Source organism: Triticum aestivum, chromosome 2B (assembly GCF_018294505.1).
Source record: "Triticum aestivum cultivar Chinese Spring chromosome 2B, IWGSC CS RefSeq v2.1, whole genome shotgun sequence".
NCBI lineage: Eukaryota > Viridiplantae > Streptophyta > Magnoliopsida > Poales > Poaceae > Triticum > Triticum aestivum.
In genome coordinates, this window is record NC_057798.1 from 20,030,140 (window position 1) to 20,036,579 (window position 6,440).

The window sequence follows — 6,440 nt, forward strand, 5'->3', positions numbered from 1 at the left end:
TGCAACTGCCGTGGTCGAGGTGTCCGGACATTAGTACCTGAGAGAACCAACTGCGGCAGACACCAAGAGGCTGTTGGCAACCTCAGAAGCAAGAGCGTGGCTAGGTTTACTTGGATCTCTTCACTGCATGCATTGGAAATGGAAGAACGACCCAAAGTCTTTACAAGGGTACCAGGGCCATGCTAAGAAGCACATCATTCTTGAAGCAGTTGCATCACTAGATCTTTGGATCTGGCACACTTTCTTTGGCATTCCCGGTCTCACAATGACATCAATGTGCTGGAGCGATCACCGTTGTTTGCGAGGCTAACTGAAGGAAAGCTCCTCCTTGCCATTATACTATAAATGGACATGAGTACAACATGGGCTAGTATCTGGTTGAAGGTATCTATCCTCTGTGGGCTACCTTTGTTAGCACCATCTCTAACACAGTTGGCCAAAAAAGGCTCACTTTGACAAAAGATAAGAAGCAGCTAGAAAGGATGTCGAGAGGGCATTTGGAGTTTTGCAATTTTTCGTGGTCCTGCTAAACAATGGGATCCGGAGACCTTGTGGGAGATAATGACATGTTGTGTGATCACGCACAACATGATCATCGAGGATGAGGGTGGTAATGCTGCTACAGCTTTAGAATTTGAAAATAGGGGTGATCCTATCAAACTTTCATACCCGAATCCAGCCACATTTGAAGACTTTATTCAAATGCATGAATAAATTTGGTATCGGCCAACTCACAAGCAGCTTAACAAAGATCTGATTGAGCATCAATGGGTGGTTAAAGGGGACAACAATGTGTGGATGTAATATTTGAACTTCTTAACATTTGAACTAGTGCTGCATGCGCTATTTAAACGTCTAGACTCTATGAATGCGGCTATTTGATCGTGCGGACTTAAAAACATGAGGAAGGCCGGATATATGTGACTACCATTGAATGACGGTCTCCCTCATTCGTGTCCACGGACTAGCCCCCCGTCCACGGAGGGATGCAGGAGGAAATTTGTGGGTTGCCGTTGAAGATGCCCTAAGCACTACTAGGAAAAGGGCTATAGATAATATGGACATTAATGGCGCACCACATATGTGGTGCGCCACTGCTATATAGCAGTGGTGCACCATGTGTTGGTACGCCACTACTAACAAATTCTTTTTTTTTCCAAAACTAGTAATGGCGCACCAGGGCATAGTGCGCCATTACTAGTTTTAACTAGTAATGGCGCACCACACACCCCGTGCGCCACTACTAATATTTTTTTTCTTTTTTTTTCAAAACTAGTAATGGCGCACCAGAGTATAGTGCGCCATTATTAGTTTAAACTAGTAATGGCGCACCACATCCACGGTGCGCCACTACTAACATTTTTTTTTTGCAAAACTAGTAATGTTGCACCATCTAACAGGTGCGCCATTAGGTGGTGCGCCATTAGTAACCTGAGACCAGCTAGATATTTTGGACAGCCACCTACTACACTCACTTTCCTCACTTCATTCTCTCCACCTCCTCATCCAAGCTTGTCTCGGCTGCCTCCTCCTCCTCACCTCATTTGCACCATAGATTCACCCAAATTAAGTGCTTAAATTACCTTTTTTGATAGGTAAGTAAGGGGAAAGCTTTCTTTATGTTGTAGATTTACTTTTTTCTCCCTCCAACAACGTGCACATGCACTTTTTATGGCCTAGCTAGATCTACGTACGTTTGTGGTGTTGCATATGCTTGTGGTGTTGCATATATGTTTGTGTTTGCAGGTACCGGTATTTGAAATGCGGTAGTTGCCAATATTTTGTCGGAATGTTGACTCATTTCCGTTTCGGCGAGAAATTGGCACTATGCATTCTTTTTGCTCCTATTTTTAGGCAAAGTCATGCCAAATTTTTTCTTGGTTCTAAAATATCGTTTTGATCTACCCCGCAGGCGACCATGGTCCGCACGATGACCGAAGGCATCGTGAATAGGTTTTTGAGCTCCGCAAAGGCTGAGATGCTTCAAAAGAACGAGACGGAGATAAGATGTCCGTGTCGAAGATGCAAGCTGAGGAGCCTTATGGACCCGGATTCCGTATAGGTGCGGGACCACCTGATCTTGCCTGGTTTCATGGATGGCTATCAGTGGCAAGGTGATAAAGATGATTATGAAGTCGTCCATGGGGACCGGGCAAGAAATGAGGAAGGGCAGCAGGACAACCGCGGCGAGGGCGGGTGAGAAGACGAAGAATCTTCAGGACATGATCATGAAGTAGATGCAGTACACAATCATCATGTAGAAGATGCCGTACATGATGATGAGGAAGATTCTGGAGCAGACGAAGGGCATGATCATGAAGATGAAGATGCTGGAGCAGACGACGATGGACCATCGATGGGCTGGGTGCAGGACCCTCATATTCAAGAGCTGCTTCTCAAGCAGACGGATAACGCAAGAGCTGGCGCCCAAGAGAAAGCCAAGGTGGATTAACTGGAGATAGACGTGGTTACTCCATTGTATGAAGGATGCAGGCCCGAGGATACCCGCCTGAAAGTAACGCTCATAGCGCTGGAGATGAAGGTAAAACACAAAATGACCGACGCATGCTTCGACGAGAACATGTCATTCTGGCACAAACGTCTTCCCAAGGGGAACAAGTGCCCGACCAGTTTCGAGGAGGCGAAGAAATCGTGTGTCCTATGGATTTACCGCACGTGAAATACCATGTGTGCATGAACAATTGCATCATTTATCGGGACGAAGAGGAAGAAAGCTCATCGAAAAGTGGTGTGGTACTCTCCGATCACTCCACGTCTACATCGGTATTTCGCGGACCCTAAGGTAGCAAAGCTCCTGCGTTGGCACGCAGATAGGGAGGAGAAGAAGCGAGAAGATGACGGAAATTATCCGGAGATAAATAAAAAAGACAAGATGTTGAGTCACCCTAAGGATGCGAGCCAGTGGCAAGCGTTGAACTTTGAATACCCAGAATTTGGGGACGATCCAAGGAACATCATGCTGGGCGCGAGCACCGATGGAGTCAATCCGTTTGGCAGCCAGAGAAGCACACATAGCACTTGGCCTGTGTTTGTGTGGATGTACAACCTTCCCCCTAGTTGTGCATGAACAGGAAGTACATTCACATGAGTATGCTAATTGAAGGGCTGAAACAACCAGGGAACGACATCAGTCTGTATCTGGGGCTGCTGAAAGAGGAGCTAGACACGCTGTGGAAAACGCCAGCCAATACGTGGGATGCCGTAGAGAAATAATATTTCCCTATGAGAGCCGCACTGCTCACGACGGCGTAGGACTATCTCGGTTACGGATATGTCGCGGGGCAGGTGGTCCACGGATTTCCTGGATGCGTCAGGTGCATGGATGACACAATGTATAGCCAGCTAGATAGAGATCCCGGGTCTTCGAAAACCGTGTTCATGGGACATCGAAGGTGGCTTCGCGACGATGACTCATGGAGAAAACACAAGGATCTGTTCGATGGTGAAACCGAACCCCGAAGATGCCCGCGTACGAGGAGCGGCGAGGAAATAGACGAGCTGTTGAAAAATTGGAAAGATTGTCCACTGCCGGGAAAGAAGCAAAAGGCGCCAGAGCCTGGAAAGAAGCGAAAGGCGCCAGAGCCGCTGCTGAAGGTATGGAAAACGAGGTCTGTTTTCTGGGACTTGACGTACTAGAAGATCCATTGTGTGCCTCACAGCCTTGATGTCCTGCATATCATGAAGAATGTGTGCGAGAGTCTGCTTGGTACCCTGCTCAAAATGCCAGAGAGGACCAAAGATGGCTTGAAAGCAAGGGCAGACTTGAAATCAATGGGCATCAGCGAGGAGCTTCACGCTAATGATGATGATGATGAGGCAAAGCAGGACAGGAAAGTCGTCGCAAAGACAAAAAGGCCAAGAAGACCGGAGATGACTACCCTCCCGCGTGCTTCACTCTAAGTCAGGAGGAGCTCGAGCAGTTTTTCACCTGCCTCATAGGAGTAAAACTTCCTTACGGTTACGCGGGGAAGATAAGCATATACCTAGACTCAGCGAAGCAGAAGTTCAGCGGGATGAAGTCTCACGACTGTCACGTGCTGATGACGCAGATACTTCCAGTTGCAATCCGTGGTATCATGGACGCGCACATCCGTGAAAGCTATTTGGCCTATGCAACTTTTTCGACGTCATCTCTCGGAAGTTGGTTGGCGTGAGGCAACTCAGAAGGCTACAGGAAGAGATCGTGGTGATACTATGTGAGCTTGAGATGTACTTCCCGCCCGCATTCTTTGATGTTATGGTGCATCTGCTGGTCCATATCATGGAGGATATCATCCAACTCGGGCCGACGTTCCTGCACAGCATGATGTCGTTCGAAAGGATGAATGGTGTCATCAAAGGATACATTCGCAACATGTCACATCCAGAGGGAAGCATAGACAGGTGCTTTCCGACCAAAGAGTGCATCTCCTACTGCACGAATTATCTAGGCATCGAGAACCCCGTTGGTCTACCCATCAACAGGCACCTTGGCAGGCTCGCTGGATGGGGTCACCGCGATGGTCGCCGCAAAATGCATGTCGACTTCGAGGGTCGACTCGCCGACTTTCAAAGAGCAAACCTAGTCGCGCTACAACACATAGACGTGGTCGATCCTTGGGTGGTAGAGCACAAAACCTTTATTGAGAAGACGTACAATGACCGAGGCCAACAGAGGACGGACGGAGATATAATCAAAGATCACAACTCATGTTTCACGCGTTGGTTCAAGGAGAAGTTTCTGTCGTACCCTTTACATGAGGATTCTTCCGCGGAAGAAAAACTCATATTCGCCTTGTCATAGGGCGCCGATCACAACCTGATGACCTATGAGGCATACGATAACAACGGCTACACATTCTACACCGAGGGAAAGGACATGAAGAGCGATGGTTATCAGAACTCCGAGGTAACGATGGAATCCTACACCGGTAACGACAAGGACAGATACTATGGAAGGATCGAGGAGATCTGGGAGCTGAGCTACGCTCGAGAGAAGGTCCCGATGTTCCATGTCAGATGGGCCAAGAGCGTCCTAAAAGAAGACTGGTATTTCACCACCATGGTTATACCCGAAGCCAAATCCAAGACCGTGGGCGCAAACGTCACCGCGAAAAATGAGCCATGGGTACTAGCTTCCCGAGTGGACCAATGCTTCTTCATTACCGACCCGTCAAAGCCCAGTCGTGTTGTCGTGAGGAGAGGCAAAAGGAAGATCATCAGAACGAATGGAGTCGCCAATGAGCAAGACTTCGACAAGTACGGCGACCCGAAGATGGAACATGACGATGATGATGAAGTACCATACACCACAAGAAGAAGCAGGACCACCCTACCTAAAGGACGTTCGTTCAACAGAAGAACTCCATTTGCGAAAAAGAAGGGCAAGAAGATTGTGAAAAGATAGCTAGCTAAGATCGATTGTATTTAAATCGTAGTCTTCATTTCTCGATTGTATTTCGACATATTGAAATGATATTTCTTTTGTTCTAGTGTCCTCATGAATATTTATTTATGTTTATTATGGTATTGAATTTCTAACTCACAAAAAGTATTGAATTTGTTAATATTTTTTGAACTCATGAATATTTTTAAATTTCATGGGCACTTTTTGAATTCATGAATATTTTTTCAAATTTGATGATATTTTTTCATATTCATAAATGTTTTACCAATTCACAAATGAATGCAACTAAAAATCCAACAAAAAATATTGATGATATTTTTAAATAACAAATTTGATGATATTTTTTCATATTCATAAAAATTTTGAAATAACAAATTTGATGATATTTTTTCACATTCATAAATGTTTTCAAATTTGATTGTCATTTTCTAAAAAATTATTAGATGCAACTAAAAAAAATTAATAATGGCGCACCAGGAGAAGGTGCGCCATTGCTATCAATGTACTTATGGCGCACCCCTAGGAGGTGCGCCATTGGTATACCAATTTTTATGAATTTTTTTCAAATATTTTCAAATAATAAATTTGATGATATTTTCAAATAACAAATTTGATGATATTTTTTCATATTCATAAATATTTTCAAATAACAAATTTGATGATATTTTTTCACATTCATAAATGTTTTCAAATTTGATCGTCATTTTCTAAAAAAATATTAGACACAACTAAAAATAATTTAAAAAAGTTACTTATGGCGCACCCCTGGGAGGTGCGCCATTGCTAACCTTTCCCCCTTTATCCCTTTCCCCCTCGCCCCCCGCATCAGACTCCCCTCCATCTCGATCGCTATCCCCCTCGCCAGATCCCCCTCTCCGCCGACGACCCCCCGCACCCTCCCCCGCTCCGCCGTCGCCGACGACCCCCCGCACCCTCCCCCGCTCCACCGCCGCCGCCGACCCCCCGCACCCTCCCCCGATCCAGCTTATCTATGGAAAATATTTGATTCTTCTCTGAATTATTTTATGTATGA